Raw genomic sequence first — 21,885 nt, 5'->3', positions numbered from 1 at the left:
CTTCTCATCAGGGCCTGTGTGTATTTGAGGTGGAATATCCTATTCAGAAGAAAGAAGGATCTCCTTCCTTCTTGGAAGAGCTTCTCACCAGTTACATCTTCTGATCCACTGACCTTCTGTCCTTCAAGAATGTTTGTTCTAAATGTAAGGCTCCACGGAGGAACAAGACACTGTCAGTTCCAAAACTGTGTGATTAATGCAGACTCAAAATTGGGGAAGCTAAGTTGTGTACTTTGAGTGATGGAAGCAAACTCCCATGGAGTGATCGGTAGCCTCCTGTGTGCAGGGGCGCTGAAATTGGAGTGACATTCCCAGAGACGTTTCAAGGATCAGGAATAGATACCAGAGCAGGAGCAAACACAAGAGCCTAGAGAGGATCCCAGCACATCCATTGGAGAAATTCAAGGGACCCGGCTCTTGAGACAGAGTGGGATTGAGCATGGAAATTGCTGTTCAGAGTTCTTTGTGAGATTGAGTGCTAACAGGAGAGCTAAGGATGTCTCCACTGTGTGTGTGCACTCCCTCAATGTCCAAGAACAGGGGAGCACTACTGGACAAAGGGGCAGCCTTAAGTATTTTGCCTGTCTGTCTTTACCAATGCAGAAACTCCGGAAGCATGTTGGTCTGTGATTGTTGCCATTCTCGAGGTCAAAGACAAACATGAATTTGCTGCCGAGTTATGGCATGTATTTATTCCTAATCAGCTGGGTTTCTTGCTGGACATGTTTCAAATACAAATAGAATAGTCACTTACCTTTCATGCTTTCATGTCCGGTTTTTTTTTTTTTTTTTTTTTTGTCTGCCTTTTGGTGTTGTTTTGTTTTTCATTGCATTCACGATAATTTTGTTTTGTCTGAAGGCCATAAATTCAACTTGCTTACTTTATATCAGTCTGTCTTCAGCCAGTGTCAAGAATCAGCTTCTGTCTCATTCTCCTGACACCCTAGGTGACATTCTGCGAGTAAGGCTGACACGATACCCAACTTCCAGTATGACTGGCATTCAGAAATGCCTATATGATAACAAATCCCTGTACAGTCACTTTAGGACATTGATTCCAGGACAAGTCTGAGCAAGAATTCGTTTGGTTAATATGCTCAAAGCCCATTAGTTGAAACCCAATAAACTCATGACGAGGACAAAGAGAGATCAATACTTTGGTCAGTCAGGTGGAAATCTGTTTGTGTATGTGTCCCTTGTGTTGTCTGCATCCCCATAAGTGGGTGCTAGAAAATGTAGAGATGCCGAAGGCAGGAATGGCGAGATTTGCCCTGCATAACCTAGGTCTCCCTTTAGACTTCCATAATTAGTCAGGTCATACATTCTGACAACAACAATTTGAGCTGTGTTTTCAGAAAAGGAAAGCAGCCTGACTAAACCTATTCTGAATGACCTGTCTACAGAGTCCCCTGCCACATACCAGACAGGCCAAGGATGGCAGGCTGGATGTGTTGACACCAGCTAATATGGAAAGGCCAGTGGCATCGGCCAAAGATGGAAAACCAGAGGAAGGTTCGTAGTCTATTCAAAGTCTCTTGTCTGCAAAGTTTTCTGGATGGTAAAATAGGATATCTTGTAGCAAAAACAAAAACAAACAATATGTCTGATTACAGAATATATGTGTATGGGTCTGAAGGATCAAAAATTTGGGAATTAGAAAAAAACAAAACAAATCAACCAGGATAAAGGGACCCATGTTCATGGGGAGCTCCAAATTGAATCATCTCCTGGGATACTATCACAGAAACAATCACAATACCTGTTAAGGAGGTGTGGTTATTCATAGAGTTCAGAAGTGCTTGCTAGTCCTCCATGTGCCCCGAGGCCAGGATGTTGACAAGGAGAAAAACAGCAAGACTTCAAATGTCTGAAAATTCACAGGGAAAGAAAACTATATGGCATCCTGAGCAAAGTTTTGATGAAGTGATTAGTGATGTGTTCAAGACTAGATGTCCTTTGAGAGACGATAGGGCAGGCAGATAACAACTGTGCCTTGAAGGTTCTCTAAAGGGTGAATGGGAACATTCACGGAGTGAGGAATTTCTAGGGAAAGCCTCCATGGTCTTGACCATCCACCTTCTTGCAACACAGCCTGTATAGGTATTTCCATGTTTGCTAGTTGTTCTGAGGATTGCAATGGGCAGCGATTTCTTATGAGAGTTTAAACGGTCAATTGAGAAGATGAATTCTAGAGACAAGGAATGTGAAATTATAGTTAGGTTCCATCAGAGTGTTTCTTTTTCTAAATTTGTTGTACATTCTTCTTCCACAGGGGACGCGCCATTGATCCGATGATAGAGGACAGATGGCTGCTCACCACCAAGCACCCCAATGAAGCACATTCCTATTCTGATGAAATAGCGAATGCACAGAATTGTAAGGTAGAAAGCTGAGCTTAATCACTTACTCCTGTTGTCTTTGTTGATATCACCACCTAAAATTTAATACCCATTTCTAAGCTACCTCATACATTCCCGGCTCAAAAGTTGGATATCGCTAAGTAAACATTTCATGTCTTGGTCCTTTCTAGCTGTCCTTGAATCTCTTCCTATCGTTTTGATTACTCTTTGTTGTTTGTGACTAATTTTCTCTTGTAAAAATGGCTTCGGTGTGAGTTATTGCCATTATGAAGCTCATGACAGGGATCCCAAGAGTCAAATTTCACGTTCCTGATGAATCCAGCATTTCAAAGGGAAGGTTTGCCTTATGTGTTAGAGACCAGGCCATCTACCACATATTGACCTGGTTGCCACAGGGCTCTTGATCTTATAGCTCAGTTCTCTGTTGAGTGGCAGTGTCGTTATCTCCTGATTGTCATCTGGTGTCCTGTGGCCTGGTTTGTTAACTTTGTTTTATGCATCTAGGAATTTGGGTTTCTTTCTCATACATTCCTGATCTGTGCCTAGAGTCCTTTCCTGTGCCACTGTATTATTTTGTGAGTAGCCACGCTGCTGTGGTGGGTTGAGTTTCAGTTCTTCTCATCAGGGCCTGTGTGTGTGTGTGTGTGTGTGTGTGTGTGTGTGTGTGTGTGTGTGTGTGTGTGTATTTGGGGTGGAGATTCCCAATCAGAAGAAATAAGGATCTCCTTCCTTCTTGGACGAGCTTCTCCCCAGTTACATCTTCTGATCCACTGACCTTCTGTCCTTCAAGAATGTTTGTTCTAAATGTAAGGCTCCACGGAGGAACAAGACACTGTCAGTTCCAAAACTGTGTGATTAATGCAGACTCAAAATTGGGGAAGCTAAGTTGTGTACTTTGAGTGATGGAAGCAAACTCCCATGGAGTGATCGGTAGCCTCCTGTGTGCAGGGGCGCTGAAATTGGAGTGACATTCCCAGAGAAGTTTCAAGGATCAGGAATAGATACCAGAGCAGGAGCAAACACAAGAGCCTAGAGAGGATCCCAGCACATCCATTGGAGAAATTCAAGGGACACGGCTCTTGAGACAGAGTGGGATTGAGCATGGAAATTGCTGTTCAGAGTTCTTTGTGAGATTGAGTGCTAACAGGAGAGCTAAGGATGTCTCCACTGTGTGTGTGCACTCCCTCAATGTCCAAGAACAGGGGAGCACTACTGGACAAAGGGGCAGCCTTAAGTATTTTGCCTGTCTGTCTTTACCAATGCAGAAACTCCAGAAGAATGTTGGTCTGTGATTGTTGCCATTCTCGTGGTCAAAGGCAAACATGAATTTGCTGCTGAGTTATGGCATGTATTTATTCCCAATCCACTGGGTTTTTTGCTGGACATGTTTCAAATACAAATAGAATAGTCACTTACCTTACATGTCCGGTTTTTTCTTTTTGTTTTTATTTGTTTTTTTTGTCTGCCTTTTGGTGTTTTTTTGATGTGTTTTGTTTTTCATTGCATTTGTGATAATTTTGTTGTGTCTGAAGGCAATTCATTCAACTTGCTTAGTTTATATCAGTCTGTCTTTAGCCAGTGTCAAGAATCAGCTTCTGTCTCATTCTCCTGACACCCTAGGTGACATTCTGCTAGGAAGGCTGACACGATGCCCAACTTCCAGTATGACTGGCATTCAGAAATGCCTATATGATAAGACATCCTTGTACAGTCTCCATATACAGAACAACTATGGAGAGAGTAGGTTCTATTTTTATGTTTATACATACATGTACACACATATATAGATATATGTAGTAAAGATAATCAAAGATGAAGAGGCTACTAACTTGAAGGAGCCTGGGAAGAGTACTAAGTAGAGTTAAATGAGGTGAGATGTGTGGGGGAAGGGGAGTATCTATTGTAAGAACAGGAGTGGGGAATGATTTTATTTCAATTAAAATAATTTTAAGAGGTTTTCACTTAAAATGAAGCAAACACATGAGACTCCAATATACCATGATAAATGTAGTGAAAGGAACAGAGATTCATGGATGGAAAGTGTTTGACATGAGTTTTGGAGAGGTCTTGCAAGAACTGTAGGCAGGGTTAAATTATTGCAATGCCAGCATAGGAATGACCAGTGGGCTGTGAAGAAAATCTCTAGTGCTCTCTACTTTATGGTAAACTTTATATTCACTGTGCTAGGTATAAAGTTTTCACTTCAGTTGGGGAAAATGCAGCATTGTGCATTATTGGTTGATATCATTACAGGAGTGCCTGAACCCATGATGCTGGCTCTCCAGCAAAAATAAAAAAAAGCTTTTGACTGCTGCATTACTAATAACATCAGATGCAAATGTTCATCTCTGAGACACATACCAAAAGTATGTACTTTAGCGTTTTTAAACATTAATTCTGTTCTAAAATAGTAACAGTCACTCAAATCAGAAATGAAATGGGATAAACTCAAAAATATGGATAAAATCCGTGTCAGATAAAAAAATATATACAATGAGAAATACAAAAATGATGTAAAGTTTCTATCCATTAATCACTGACAGACAACTAGGCTGTTTACTATGAATAGAGCAGCAATGAACACAGTTGAACAAGTATCTCTGTAGTAGGATGTAGAGTCCTTTGGTATATGCCCAAGTGCTCTAGAACTGGATCTTGAATTCCCAGCTTCTTGAGGAATCAACACAGTGATTTCCATAGTGGCTGTACATGTTTGCACCCCTACCCTCAATATAAGAATCCCTTACCCCACATCCTCACCAGGAAGAGATGACATTTGTTTTGTGGATTTGCGCTACCATTTGTTTTACTTAATTTTGACCAAACTGAGATGTGTAACATGAGATCACAAAGTAGTTTTGATATGTTTATTCTACATGACTAAGAATGGTGAACATTTCTTTAAATGTTTTTCAGCTACTTGATTTTCCTCTTAGGAAAATTTTCTGATTAAGTCTATTCTCCCTTTTAATTGGATTCCTGATGTCATGGGAGAACTAAGTTGCCTATATCAATCACTGTTTCTGTGAAGCTGACAAGTACCATAGTAATTAATTTATTTGTAAGAGCAATTGGAGTTCTGCTTTGGTGAAAACGGCAGCAGGTTTTGTTCTTGTTTGGTTTTCTGTTTGCTTTTTTGCTATTCCACTTTGGTTTGACTTTACTTAATATTGGATGTGCCATACAAAACTCAAGGTGATGTTATCTCATTTCTGTAAAAATTTCATGGGAAGTCTGAGAAACAAGACAGTTAATCCTTCCTTTGCTTATTGATAGATGGGGAGTTTAAAGAATGATTCTTTCCCATTTTTCATTCCTATAATAATGTCTTCCCATCTGCTTAGGAATAGAAATTTTCATTTTCTCATTTGCTGACTTAGGATTACTCTATTTCACCATCTTATTATTATTTGAAGCCATTTTTTATGAAATCCTTTCATTGATTTCTTTCTTGGTATGTTTGCCATTTGAATAGAGAATGACTTCTTCATTTGTGCGTGTATTTGTATCCTGTGGTTGTGCTAAATGTGTTCATTACCCTTTGGTGTTTACATGGAGTCCTTAGGTTCTTTCTTGTACAGCATGGTTTCCTTTGGTAATAAAACTTGTTTCAGCCTGTATTCCCATGGTGTTGTCCAGTTTGTTTCCTTGACATGACTCATTGCTCTATACAATTTCAAGATTTTCCTGAGGAGGAGGAATGAGAATGTTTATCCCTGTATCCTTCCTGGTTTTAATCAAAAGGTTTTCTCGATCCTTTGTTGGAAACTGCTACCTGTATTTGGTACTCATTGCATTGACTATGTTAAAGAATACTTTGCTTGTTGCTGGATCCTCAAGGGTTTCTATCAGGAAGGGATGTTGCATTTTGTCATAGTCCTGCTCTATATCTAATGATGAGACTACAGCGTGTCTGTGCTTGAGACTGCCTATAGAATGGAGGATTCGAAAGAAGTGAGCCTGAATTGGATTTACTAGAAAGGTTGATACTTCCCATGTACACAATTGTAGTGTCATAATTCCAGACATCCATGACAAGGTGAAGGGCTCATATATTTTGTGTTTGTCAGTGGGAAATCTGTAGGTTTTAAATTAAGAAGAAAATATGGAGTATATATGATTTGAAATAATGAGAAGAAAGTATTTTTCATGATTTTTCCTTCTCAAAGAAATGGTAAAAGTTTGAGTAATGACTGAGCTTATGACACTGACTTGATTATTGTTCAATATATACATATATAGAAATAAATCACATATTCTAGTTTACCTGAGCACAACCAGAATATGTCTATTAAAAAGAAAGAAACATTGTGAATGTACACAGAGAATAGAGTCATATGTTCAAGAGAACAGCCTAGAATATGAGTCTAGTTCTCAATTGAAAATTTTGTTTTGAAGGTCCCACACTTAATCACTTAAATATTGCTATAATCAGAGAAGAAAATGGAATTGGCAAATGCTGTTCAACTGTCTTTCATGGATATTTTAGCTAAGAATCAATGTTCCACACAGATACAAGAAACTGCATTCAAAATCTGTGTAAAATAACCACATACACAAAATATAGAAAGCTGTCCTCTATACTCTGAGATATGGAACCAGTGTGCATCTAAATACCCAAAAGCCTAAGTGTGCTGAGAAGATGAAGAAGAAATAATGTTTCAGGTGAAGGTCTAACATTCAGCGATATGTCAGTATGCAGAAAAGGAAGTAAGATTTAAAAGAGAAAACATCATATTCATCGGAGGTTTTTAAGGAAAATGGCACTTGCTTCAGTGACAAAGCAAGTATCATAACACATCATTTTCTAGTCTTTCTTAAGATGTTTAATTTGGTCAGTGAGGGGGAAAAATTGTTTGTGAATGTGTTTCTTCTGTTCTCCTGTTCCATACAAGGGGCAGCTAAAAGAAATAAGAGATGCATCTGAGCGAGAAGATGAGGTTTTTCTTGCAAAACCTAGGTCTCCCTATGACTTCTCACATTGGTCAAGTGTTAATTTCTGAAACTGGCAAGTTGAGTTGTATTCTTAGAAAAGGGAAACCATCCTGACTAAAACGTGTTCCTAATGACCCTTTCACAGAATACACTGCCAGATGGCCTACAAGCCAAATATGAGAGGTCTTAGGTGTGACCAGCCAATATTGAAATAATAACTTGAACCAACCCTATCTAGACCACCATAGGACAGATTGTAGCCCATTTAATCATCTGCTGAGTTAGTACCACAGAAAACAATAACAATTCCTCTGCTATAGGGGTGGGGAATGCATGTATTCCAGAAGTGATTACTAGACCTTCAGGTGACCTTAGGCCAGGCAGTTGGCCATGAGAAAGAGAGGAATACTTCACATGACAGAAAGAGGACAATGAGAGAAAAACATGACATCTTGAGCAAAGTTTTGCAAAAGTGATTAGTGACTTTGTCACAAATTGCTGTCCTCGGACAGACCATAGGACAAGAACATACCAATTTTAGTCTTTGGACCTTCCTTCAAAAGTAGAGGAGGAACATGCACTGAGTCAGGAATTTCCAGGGAAGGCCCCCACGGTCTTGAATATCCTATTACTGGCAAATAGCATGTTTGCGTGAGGACAGTGTTGCTTTTCTATGTTTCCAAGTTTTTCTGAGGATTCGAATGGACAGCAAGGTCCTATGTTTGGTTGAAACTGCAAATTGCAAAGCAGCTTTCTAGTGACGTCTAAATTCAAATGACTATTACATTCTTTCAGAGTTTGTCATTTTCTAAATGTGGTGTGATACTTCTCCAATCACAGACATGACATTGATCAAGAAAGCTGAGCAAGATGCATCCTAACCAATGAGAGTCACAGTGTGCCGACTTTGGGTGCAGATAAAAACTACTAAAGACAGGTCAGTAAAGTAAACATGTTTGTTCTACGTTGACACTCTACAGACAAAATAAAAGACACAGTCAGTTGCAAAACAGGTGATTGCACAGACACACAAAATACAGGAAGCAATGCAGTATACTCTGAAGGATGGAACCTGGATGTCATTGAATGCAAAATAGCCTCCTCATTGCTGAGACGATGACCACGGAATGAGATTTCAGATGATGTTCAAATAAAGGTCACAGATATGTCAGAGAGTAGGAGGATACACCAACTCTGAGAGAGAAATCCTCCAAAGGACAGGTTTGTAAAGTTAATCACGTAGTCCTGTTGGCTATGGTGATATTACTATGTGGAGAATGATGCCCAGTTTTAACTACCTCAAAACTTGGAAGTTGCAATAAAAACATCTCTTCTCTTTTACATTTTTAGTTGACTCAGAATCACGTCAAAATTTGTTCATTATAGTTTCGTGACAAGTGACGAATTTTTCCATTGTACATAATATAAGGGTCAAGGCCCTTATATAGCTCATGATTGGGATGAAGTCCAATTTCACCATCCTGATGCATCCCTTGTCCAAAATGGAAGGATTCATTATAGGCAAGAGACTTGGCCATCTGTCACACAGTCGTACATCTTCCAATGGAATGCAGATATTATAGCTCATCAATCTGTAGGGTGGCAGTTTCCCTATCTGCCTGGATGTCGTCTAGTGTCCTATGTTATGTATCAGTGAATTTGCCTCTCATTAAATGTGCTACTTAGGCCTTGTGCTAAGAGTTTTTTCTCTGCCAATGAGTTAAGGTGAGAGCAGGCACTCTCCTGGGATGGGTGAAATTTCTGTTGTCATCAGAGGCTAGGTGAGTTTGGAGTGGAGATTCATAAGGAGGAAATTGTTCTACTGGCAACTTTTGCAAGATGTTCTGCCCTGTTCGATCTTCTGATCAACTGTCTTTCAAGGATGTTTGTTCTATGATTCAAATCTCTGGATAGGACTATCAGATACTGTCAATTCCAAGACTATGTCAGTGACCCAGACACACAAAATACAGGAAGCTATGCTGTATACTCTGAAGGATGGAACCTGGATCCCACTGAATTCACAATAGCCTCCTGTTGGATGAGAGGATGAACAGGATATAAGATGTCAGGTGAAGTTCAAATAAAGGTCAAGAATAGGTCAGAGATCAGGAGGAAACACCAGCTCTGAGAGTGAAACTCAGCACATTCACTGGATAAATTCAAGGGAAAATGCCCACAGAGTGGGACTGAGCATGGAACTTCCTGGTCAGAGTTCATTCTGAGATTGAAGGCTATAAGGCAACATAAGGAGGCATCTGTGTGCCCTCTCTGAATGTCAAGAACAGGGCAGCAAGATTCGACACAGGGGCAGCCTTGTGTGGTTTTTCTGTCTGCTGTTAAAAATTTAGAAACTCTGGAAAGCAAGTTTGGGTTGTACATCACTCCAGTACCTCCATGATTCTTGCCAAACTCGAGGTCAAAGACAAACTTTACTTTGCTGCCTGATTTGTGCATGCATTTATTTTTTGTTCACTGCGTTTGTTGGCATGCATGTTTCACATACAAACAGTATAGTAATTTGCCTTAAGGGTCCTTCTTCGGTTCCTTTTTCATTGAATTCCCGAGTATTTTCTTGTGTTGCTATGAATTAATTATAATTATGTAGATTAGGTCAGTCTGTATTCAGATAGTGCCAAGAATCACGTTCTACCTATTCCCCTGATATCAGGCACAACACATTCTTTGAGGAAGTCAAACATGATACCTGCCTTCCATTACCCCAAGCAGTCTGCAGTCCCCATGTCATAGCACACCATTTTCTCATCTTTTTAGTACATTGTTTCCAGGAACAGTCTGAGCAGGAATGCTTTTGGTTAATGTGCTCAAAGCCCAAGAGAAGATAAATAAAATTCATCCTGAGGAGGATGAACAGTGATGATTACCTTGGTCAATCAGGTGTAACTATGTAAATGTGTTTCTTCTGGTCTCTAGTTCTGCATAACTGGGAACTAGAAGAATGGATAGATAAACTTGAGTTGGAAGATGACATTTGCTGTGGAAAAAAGCTAGTTCTCACTATAGAGGTCACATATTTGCCAAGTGTTTTGGTCGCAGAAGGAAAAGTGTCCTGACTAAAACTTGTTCTGAATGAAACTTTCACAGAGTCCTGTGCCAGATGGCCTACCAGCCAAGGATGGCAGGTCTCAGGTGTGCCCAGCCAATGTGGAAATGTACCTGGCAACAACCCGATCTGGATAACCATAGGACGGTATGTAGTCCACTTAAAAGGATCATGTTTATGATGTGTTTATGGATGCTAAAACTTGGGCAAGTTGCAGTACCACAACTGATTACAGAATACATGTGTGTATGGTTGAAGGAGCACAAAGGTGAGAATAAGAACAAGAGGCTAAAATGATATATGCTCATTTAATTAATTAAATCAGAATTTAATCATCTTCTGAGTTAGTATCACAGAAATCAACATCAATTGCTCTGTTATACTTGTGGGGGATGGCATATACTCCAGAAGGGCTTTCTAGTCCTTCATGTGACCTTAGGCCAGGCAGTTGGAAGGGAGAAAGAGGGCAAGGCTTCACATGACAGAAAGAGGACACTGAGAGAAAAATATATGGCATCCTGAGAAAAGTTTTGCTAAAGTGATTAGTGAAGTCTTTATGACTTGCTGTCCTTTGACAGATGATAGGGAAGGCACATAATAAATTTGGCTTTTGCAGCTTCCTTCAAATGAAGAAAGGGAACATTTATGGAACCAGGAATTTCCAGGGAAGGACCGCATGGTCTTGACTATCATTTTACTGGCAAAAAAAAAAAACAAAAAAAAAAAAACAAACATGTTTTTGAGAGGACAATGTTGCTGTTTATACGTTTGCAAATAGTTCTGAGGATCGAATGGACAGCGAGTTCATATGTAGAGTTGAAACTGCAAATTGCAACGCTGCCTTGTAATGACATCCTACGTCAAGTTATTAGGTTCTGTCAGAGTATGTCATTATCTAAATGTGTTGTGGTTCTTTTCCCAACACAGGTATGACATGGATCCAGGAAGCAGAAGAAGATTGCATCCGAACAATCGAAAAGCACAGCGAGCTGCCTTTGGGTATGACGACAACTCCAAAGGACAGGTTTGTAATGTTAATCACCAATTATCACCTGGAGAATAATGCCCAGTTTTAAAACTACCTCAAAACTTGGAAGTTGCAATGAAAACATTTCATCTCTTTCAAATTTGTATCTCTCCTAGAATCTAATCAAATCATTTTCTATTGTATTTTCTTGATAAGTGACTAATTTTACTTTGTAAAATATGGCTTCAGTCAAGGCTATTATATAGCTCATGATTGGGATAAAGTCCAATTTCACCATTCTGATGCATCCCTTGTCCAAAATGGAAGGTTTCCTTATATGGTAGAGACTTGGCAATCTGTCACTCAGTTGTCCATTTGGCAATGGAATGCTGATCTTATAGCTCACCTCTGTGTGTGGTGGCAGTTTCCCTATCTGCCTGGATGTCATGAAGGGTCCTATGGCACCACGTGCAGTTGGGTTTTATGCATCACTGAATTTGCATCTCATTAAAAATGCTACTCCTGTCCTGTGCCAAGAGTTTTTTACTCTGCCAGTGAGTTAATGTGAGAGCAAGCATTCTGCAGGGATGGGTGAAATTTCTGTTGTCATCAGAGGCTAGTTGAATTTGGAGTGCAGATTCATAAGGAGGAATTTGTTCTACTGGCATCCTTTGCAGGATGTTCTGCCCTGTTTGATCTTCTGATCCACTGATCTACTGTCCTTCAAGGATGTTTGTACTATGATTCGAATCTCTAGATAGCACTAACAGACACTGTCAATTCCAAAACTGTGTGAGTGACCCAGACACACAAAATACAAGAAGCTATTCAGTGTAGCATGAAGGATGGAACCTCGATCCCATGAATGCACAGTAGCCTCCTGTAGGATGAGACAATGAACAGGGAGTGAGATGATAGATGAAGTTTCAATAAATGTCACGGATAGGTCAGAGAGCAGGAGGAAACAACAGCTCTGAGAGTGAAACTCAGCACATCCACAGGAGAAATTCAAGGAAAACTGCCCTTTAGTCATAGTGGGACTGGGCATGGAACTTGCTGATCAGAGTTCATTCTGAGATTGAGGCCTATGAGTCGAGGTAGTGAGGCATCCACTGTCTGTGTGCCCTCTCTGAATGTCAACAACAGTGGAGCAAGATTTGACACAGGGCCAGCCTTGTGTGGCATTTCTGTCTGCTGCTACAGATTCAGAAACTCCAGAAAGCAAGTGGGGTTGTACATCACTCCTGTACCTCCATAATTCGTGCCAAACTCAAGGGCAATGACAAACTTTATTTTGCTGCCTGCTTTGTGCCTGCATTTATTTTTTCTGCACTGGCTTTGTTGGCATGCATGTTTCACTTACAATCAGTATAGTCATTGGCCATACACATCCTTCTCCGTTTCCTTTTTCATCGAACTCCTGACAATTTTGTTGTGTTGAAGTAAATTATTCATAATTGTGTAGATTATGTCAGTCTGTGTTCAGCTAGTTCCAAGAATCACTTTCTGTCCCATTCCCCTGACATCCAGCCTGACATTCTTTGAGGAAGGAAAACATGATACAGGCCTTCCATTAACCCAATCAGTCTGCACTCCCCATATGATAGCACATCATTTTCTTGTCTTTTTAGTTCATTGCTTCCTAGAAGAGTCTGAGCAGGAATGCATTTAGTGAATGTGCTCAAAGCCCAAGAGTAGATAAATAAAATTCATACTGAGGAGGATGAACAGAGATTATTACCTTGGTCAATCAGGTGTAACTATGTAATTATGTTTCTTCAGGTCTCTAGTTCTACATAATTGGGAACTAGAAGAAAGGATAGATGCACTTGAGCTGGAAGACAACATTAGCCCTGCAAATCCTAGTTCTTCCTATAGACCTCACATATTTGCCGAGTGATGTTTTCTGAAAATGGCAAGTTGAGTTGTGTTCTCAGGAAGGGAAAGTGTCCTTACTAAAACTTGTTCCTAATGACTTTCATAGAGTCTTCTGCCACGTGGCCAACCAGCCAAAGATGGCAGGTCTCAGGTGCTGCCAGCCAATATGGGAATACACCTGGGAACAACCCGATCTCCATAACTATGGGACGGTATGTAGCCACTTAAAAATCATCATGTCTACAATGTGTTTATGGATGCTAAAACTTGGGCAAATTGCAGCAGCACAACTGATTACATAATACATGTGTTTGGTGCTGAAGGAGCTTAAAGGTGAGATTAGAATGACAGGCTAAAATGAATATATGTTCAGGGGAAACTCCATATTTAATCACCTCCTGACTTAGTACCACAGAAATCAACATCAATTGCTCGGTTATACTTGTGGGGGATGGCATATACTGCAGATAGGGTTACTAGTCCTTCATGTGACCTTAGACCAGGCAGATAGCAGGGAGAAAGAGAGCAAGGCTTCACATGACAGAAAGAAGACACTGAGAGAAAAATATATGACATCCTGAGAAAATTTTTGCTAAAGTGATTAGTGAAGTCTTCACGACTTGCTGCCCTTTGACAGATGAGAAGTCAGGCACATAAAAGATTTGGCATTGGCAGCTTCCTTCAAATGAAGAAAGGGAACATTTATGGAATCAGGAATTTCCAGGGAAGGAGCACACGGTCTTCTTAACAACAGGGGAGCAAGATTCTACACAGGCGCAGCCTTGTGTGGTTTTTCTGTCTGCTGTTACAAATTCAGAAACTCCAGAAAGCAAATTTGGGTTGTACATCACTCTGGTATCTCCATTATCCATGCCAAACTTGAGGTCAAAGACAAACTTTACTTGGCTGCCTGTTTTGTGCATGCATTTATTTTTTCTCCTCTGGGTTTGTTGGCATGCATGTCTCCCATACAAGCAAATAATCTCTGAGAATGAGAACCATTTTCTAATGAAATGATAGGGCACCATGTCATGATGCATAGTCATCCAAGTATTTGCAAACATTAAATAATATTTAACTTCTCTGCCCCATTAACCAGGATTTAAGTGTCTTCAAAAATGTTATTTACTTGTTCTTATGATTTTCTATGTAGGAAAATTTCTTTATACACAACTTTGATGGCATTGGAATGTAACACTTGTCTGTTGTGGGCTAGAGGAGTGCTCACACACTGAGCTAGGTCCTTAGCATAGTGCCTCAATTTGAACACAAAGAGCATGACAATTTTATGAAAGTTATACTAACTTCTATCATTCTCTAAATTCCATTATTCACTATCTGATTCTCAGTGTTGTGTTCATATAAGAAATTATAAAACAAATAGCTTAAGTAAAAAACAGTTTCAGAAATCAGGTTTTGGGCTTTTGAATCACTTAGACAGCTTTCATCTTATAAATGGACAGAATTTGTTTTAAAGTAAGCAATCAACGTTTCTTTGAGATCTCACTCATCTTGAGTGACCTCTTTGGATAAAGAGCCTGACATTGTTACTCTGAGTCCTTTCTCAACACAGAAGCAAGCAGAGTTTCCTCCTTATCCTCAGGAAACTTCCATGCCATTACTGGGCTCTAGGAATTGTGTCTCTTTATTAACTTCTTCTGTTGTTAATTCTTGCCCCAGGAAGATTTGTTTAAGGACAATTTTGAAACTATTTTTGAAGTCCAGGCACTAGTGGCACATATCTTTAATCCTGTCACAGAGTACACTGAGTTTGAGGAAAGCCTGGTCCACAGAGCAAGTTTCAGGACATTCCATGATGTTGTCATAATTAATAATATAATTTGTTCAGGTAAAATATGCATCAGCCACATAAATATCTTAGACATGTGCATGTTCTGACAGAAAGAAGAATGTGTCGCTTATTCCTGTAACAAAGGATTAAAAACCTTTGTTACTCTGTTGGTTTGGGACTCTTGAGATGAGGTCTCTGGACACTTTCATTAGAAGCAAACATGAATCCAAAATGCAATGAGAATGCTGTGACGGGAAACAAGAGTTTATGAGACCAAAGTGTTTCGTACCAGGTTTGCAGAGGACTAGAATTCTTGTGAAACTGTAGGAAGTTTCACAATGCTGAGAAACATGATAGTGCACAAGGGGTTTATAGTAGAGAAGGCCTTAGTTACACAGGACGGAGTTAGGTCGAATTTTTAAAGTTTTCAATCGTGCAATATTGTAAACACTGTTTAATGTCCCAATGTGTTTTTGGTTTGTATTTGTTTGATTGTTTTGTGCAGTGTGCAGAGAAAGAAACACTGTTTAATAGTCATTGTAAACCTAATTATGTGGCATGTAGAGTTCAACACCTATTAGCATCAGTAATTGAAAGCACTATGAATCTTTTCCTACAAACATATTTTATAACAAGAAAACTAATGTTGTATACAAATGGCAAATCATTATTTGCCAGTGAAGTATATCACATTAGAATGGAAAGGCGATGGCTTTCTTCACACAAATCTTTCTATATTTCTGGTAAATATCTCCACAGTTATTCACCATAAAAAAGTAAAAATAGGAATTCTAGTACATAAAGTACCACATTGGGCCAAATTTTATTTTGCTTTCTTTCTCCTTTGAACCTTGGAGATAATTTACAAATGTGAACTCTGTGCTTTCAAGATTCCTAATTCCGTTAATATATGTTCAGTTCCACACACATGGTGTAGACATTTATTATGAAAAATGTATTTTCTCCATGGTGTAGATATTTAATACATAAACAGTTTTTTCTCAACAGTTGAAATACTTTAATCATTTTTCTGTCATTGTAGAACAACCCTCAGATAAGGGATTAAGTGGAATTTGGAAGACATTTTGGAGTTCCTACTGAAAAAAGGAATCAAGCTTTACTTAAGTGACACATTTAGATGCAGTCCATTATGCTAAGAGTGTAAAGTTCAAAGTGTAAGTATACATATATGAGTGCTAGGTATCATTAAATTTAGGTATAAAATAATTACAACTCTTGTTATTTTACCTGCTTGAGAGTTCAGTTCTCAGTTGTACTGGTTTTGAAATAGAAGTATTTGAGTCAACTCCACCTGCCAAGGAACAAGCAAAAAGAGTTATTAGTAAGAAGTAGCAACACAGGAGGAAATTGTATCTCAGGGTGATGATATTTATAGTGCTGTAGGGCCTTAGTGTGTCTGGCAGACTCCTCAGCAATGCAAGAGACTTTAAACTGTCCAACTGTATTGGCAGTTTGTCAGTCACTTTTCTCTGTGTCCTGCACAATGTCTGGCAGACACTTCCATGAAGAAGGAATCCTGTAGCACTGTCCATCTTGTATTATCAGTTACTTTCCTGTGGGTCCTGCATGTCAAGTTTATACAGTATAAAGTAAAACTGTCCAGACAAGAGCAGTTTCTTGCCCAAATGGCTAGTCTTGCTATATTGGAAGTAAACTCCACAATGAGTTTATTCAATGTCCATCTTTCTTTGTGACAAAGATGATGTTGCCAGGAGCAGTTAAGTCTTATGGTCAAGAAAAAGCCCTAAACAAATTTAAATGCCGTATTCTTTAGGTCTTTGAAAGTTTTGAATAATGCCTACCCATTTGAAATATATCTCTATACATTTATAAAAATGTAACTATAAATTTGAATATTCTACGTAACTATCTAAAATTGGTATTTAATTAGACATTACATTTTTAAATGAGCTACATAAAGACAATACTTAAAGAAGAAGGGAACACACATAATCACAAAATTGACCTTAAATTTGTATCAATAAATGAAAATGCATTCCAAAAGAGAGAAACAGAGCATTCATCTCTATACCATAATCCCCTTTTAACCTTTAAAAAGAGATTGGTTATGATCACTAACCATATATTAACAAACCCATTTAAATGAAAACAAACATTTATAGACAATATTTGGTAATTTGGGTATCATTGATTCCAAACTTTTACCTGCTGGTTGTTATTCCTGTAATACCATGGGAATCCTAAGAAGAGGAAGAAATCCTGACTGTAGTGGTCTGCAAGGCTGCCTTGTACCAGCTGTTTTGAATGTTGGATCACCTGGGACCCTGTTTCAGGGGTTCGAGCTTGATCAAACCATGTTAGTCTGTGAGGAATCCACAGTTTTCATTATCTGTGGAAATAAAAATAGAAATTAATTTCCCTAGTAACCTGTACTTAGACTTAAATTTGGAAGTCCAAGCAATTTTTTAAATGTATAGGTTGTAATAATTTTACAGCATTGATAATTGAATGTATTTTAGCAGCTGTAGCTCTTTCCTCTGCAAATAATCAATTTAAAAATTGCATTATAGTATGCAATATCCACACTCTGTATATTTTCAATTTTTTTCTTTTATTATTTTATTTTATATAACAAAGTCCAATTAAATGAAAACAAACATTTATACACAATATGTGGGAATTTGGGCATCGTTCTTTCCAAACTACTTCCTGCTGGTAAGGGATGCTGTCATGGGGGATTCGAGGAAGATTCAGAAATCCTGGCTGTAGTCTGTAGGGCTGCTTTGTCCAGCTGTTTTGAATGTAGGATCACCTTGTACTCTGTTTCAGTCAGTCTGGCGTGATCAAACCACATTAGTCTGGAAGGAATCCACATCTTTTCATTTTCTGTCTAAACAAAAATTGCATTATAGTATACAATATCCAGACTCTCTGTATTTTCCATTTTTACATGGCTTTCTTTATTACTCTACTTCTTTTCATTTTAATTTTTTGTTTCTGAGACACTGACTGAACACTGCCCAGTCAGTTTTTATTTTTTAACCAAATATCCTTTTTATTTTCTCTTGCAAGCTTATGGACATTTTTAAACACACTGTAAAGTCCTTTTAGGCTTTACTTCATCTGAATCAGTTATTACTCTATGTCTCTACCTTTTTTCTAGCCACAAGTCTTGTATCTGCTAAACAGCATTGCGAAAATTGAAGCAGCACCTGTTTTAGCCACTTGTTTTACCAAAATGGCAGCGATACATTTACCAACAGCATTGATAGCTGTGCTCATAGAATTGGTCTATGCTGCCGCCTTGGAGCTGTGGTCACTGCTACTGCCAGCTGTCCTACACATCACTCAATTTCAAGCAGGGCCTCTTAACAGTGCACTTCTTTTTTGTTTGTGTGTTTTGTTTATGCTGAGTCAGGAAACATTTCTTAAAAGAGCCATGTGAGTCTCTGCTTGTCTCTAGCAAAACAGAGCCTGCCCAAGAAAAATGCTGCTACCAAGAAGACTTGCTTGTCTCTGTTCTTTTGTTTCTAAAATCCCTTCTTAAGCTCTTGTCAAGTTTTAAGTGGAAATTATTAGTACACTTGTTGCAGGGAGCATTTTGCTATAAGCACTTTCCCGCCAGCTTGGTCACAGAGCTGCTTCAGCCCCAGATAACACACAGAGATGCTCTATTAGATATAAAGCTGTTGGCCTGTTACTCACATTTCTTATTGGCTAGCTCTGTCTTAAATATTAACCCATATCTATCAAAGTGTTTTCTGGTGCTCTCATCTTACCGGAGAATGGGTCTGGACATATTACTTCTCTCATGTCCTACATAAACTGCCATACAAAAATATTTATAATTAGCATGTTGGGATGACAAGCCTTCTGCTTATGTTCAGACCCCAGAACATTTATTGTAGTGAGTAAGTTTTATATTCTAAAGTATTTAATATGGTATATATTTCTGTAGTAGTCACACTAAACTGCATTGGAATATTTACTCATTTATTTATATATTTATTTATTTGTGAGTATTTTCCTGTATGTATGCATGTACACCATGTGCCTGTCTGGTGCTTGTAGGAGTCATAAAATGGTGCTATATGTCTTGGAACTGTAGCCACGGATGGTTGGAAAACCCAGCATAGGTTCTGGAAAGTGAACTCAGGACCCTTCCAAGAGCAACAAGGGCTCTTAACTTCTAAGTCATCTTTTCAGCCTCAACCACACATTATACATCTATAAAAAAATTTATTTCACATTAACTAAGAATGCATCGCAGTAAGTGACCATGATTACTTTGTCATAAATGTAACAGAAAACATGATTTGTGTTAGTAAACAAGATACAGTATTCAATCATTTTATGATTTCTTTCCTATGTATGTAATTTAAGTGCCTTTTTGTTTTTATACATTTTAATTAAAGTATAATAAGATAAATTTCCCTGTCTTCACTCCAGCACACCCACAATCCAGCCTCTTCCGGGTCCCTCCAGTCAAACGGCTGGTCAATTTTCCCCTATAATTTTCATTAAAAGTGGGCTTGTGCACAGAGCACACCCCTCACAGACACTTGTACAAACACACACACACACACACACACACACTCAAACCTGTGTGTGTGTATTCAGTTTTGCTCTTTGTGTTTATATGGTTTCAGCGCTGACTACAATTTCATTGATCAATTAGGGGGCTTGTCCATGATCATGCTAACTCTTCCTGTCTCAGCAGTCACTAGTTTGCTATAGTTACTTATCCAGGAGCATGACCCTCTTGAGAGTGGCCCACTTCTTTGTTGGAATGACATTTGTTACTGCCTTTATTTGTTTATTGTTCATACAGCCATTTCTATGAGACATTGTTTCAAAGCAGATGGCCAGATTTACAGGCTTTCTACCTGCCACTTCTATGATTTCCCCCGAATCATAGATGCTGGAGTGGTGATGTAGGGGAAACCGTTGGGACTAGGATCCATTCATTCTGTTGATTTGTGCTCTGTGTCTCCTTGTCGATTTGTGGTGATAATTAATCCCTTTTGCTATAAAGAAACACTTCTGTGATGATGGGATCTGTTGTTCATGTTTGTCTTCTTAAAAAAAAAATCAGCTCTCACATTTACTGTATTCATGGATTCTTTGTAGTGTTTTCTTTGTATCTAGTTCATTCATCTCTACTTTAAGTTTTATCATTTGTTGCCATGCACTGTTTGCTGGTTTGGTTCTTGTTTTTCCAAATTCTTGAGTTGCATCATCAATTCACTTATTTCTTTGTGATATTTAATGTAGACACTTAAGGCTATGAATTGCCCTCGTAAACAGTCACCAGGGTTATGTTGTGTTGTGTTTCATTTTCATTCAGGCAAGTATTATTTTCCTTCCTTGATTTCCTCTCTGACTAATTCAATAATGAATTGCTTCAACTCTAGGAGTTTATATGCATACTACAGTTTTATTTGTTGTCAAGTTATTACACAGTAGTCAGATAGGATACAAGGCATTATTTCAATTTTCTCAGGTTTTCTTTCTGTCCCATCATAGGCTCTAGTTTAGAGGAACTTCTCTGTGCTTCTGAGTATTATGTATGTTCTTTGGTGTTTGGGCAGAATAAGATTTTAATTAACTATTAGATCCATTTGATGACAATGTCATCTTGTTCTGAGGTTTATTGGATCATTTTTTGGCCACATGACTTACCTATTTTAAAAAAATTGACCTTTTTAAACCACTTAATATTTTGAGGTTAGTTTTCATGTATGACTTAATTCTACCAAACAGATGCTTGCGAAGTGGCATCAGATTTTGGTGCATGTATGTTAAGTATTGTTATATTTTTTTGATTAACTAATACTTTGATCACTATGATTTGACTTTTTTTTTTTTTTGCTTCTTCTGATTCATTTAGTTGGAAGTCTATTTCTCATATATTAAGATAGCAATAACTCTTTGATTCCTGCCATTATTGTTTACAATACCTTCTCTGTCCTTTCATTGTAAGATGGTGCCTGACATTAAAACTAAAATGCTTTTGACAACATAAAGTTACATTTAGTGTCTTAGTCCATTTAGGTGGTTTTTGTCTTTTGATTGGAGTGTTGAGGCCATTAATATTTGGAGCCATTATCAATAGGTATGTATGGATTTCAGCCTTTTTTCTAGCTATTTCATCTTGTTAGCTGTGCTTTTTATTTCATCAAAATTTAGCTTTGTTTTTTTTTTTTTTCTAAAAATCTTTTTATACTTATTCTTCTGTTCGGTTAAAGTATTCCAGTCAGCATTCTGTTCAGAGTTTTTGTTTCATATGACAATTAGATAATGTTTGTATCATGGAAAGGTATGCTTTCTCCTTCAGAGACAGCAGACAGTTTTGCTGTGCATAGAGGTATCAGTTGGCATGTTCTTCAGTATTTGAAGTGCATTGCTTCAGACTCTTCTGACTTTCAGAGTTCACTTGAGCAATCAGCGGTTACTCTGACAGCTTTTCATTTCTATGTGATTTGTGTGACTTTTCTTTTCTCTTGAAGCTTCCACTATTTTTCCTTGTCCAGTATATTTGGTGATTTAACTATCATGTACTTTGTGATGTGTCTTTTCAGGTCTGGTCTTGTCATATTTACGATTGCTTCTTGAATCTTTATGTGTACATCCTTCTTTTCATGGGTAAAGTTTTCCTCAGTGATCTGCTTGCAAATCTGGTCTGTGCTATTGACCTAGAATTATTCTCCTGTATGTATGCCTATAATTTGAAGATATGATGGTGTGTGATTTCCTAGCCTGTCCTTTACTTTGCCTATTATTTTTCATATTGTCTGTTAAATTCATCTACATCTTCTACTTTGTCATCACATCCTGATATTCTGTCTTTTCTTTGCTTCATTATATTGTTGAGGCTTTACTGTGAGCTTTCTAACTGGATATTAAA

The sequence above is a fragment of the Phodopus roborovskii genome, unplaced genomic scaffold, assembly GCF_943737965.1.
Source record: "Phodopus roborovskii unplaced genomic scaffold, PHOROB, whole genome shotgun sequence".
NCBI lineage: Eukaryota > Metazoa > Chordata > Mammalia > Rodentia > Cricetidae > Phodopus > Phodopus roborovskii.
The sequence above is the reverse complement of the archived record's forward strand: the minus strand, read 5'-3'. Positions refer to the sequence as shown.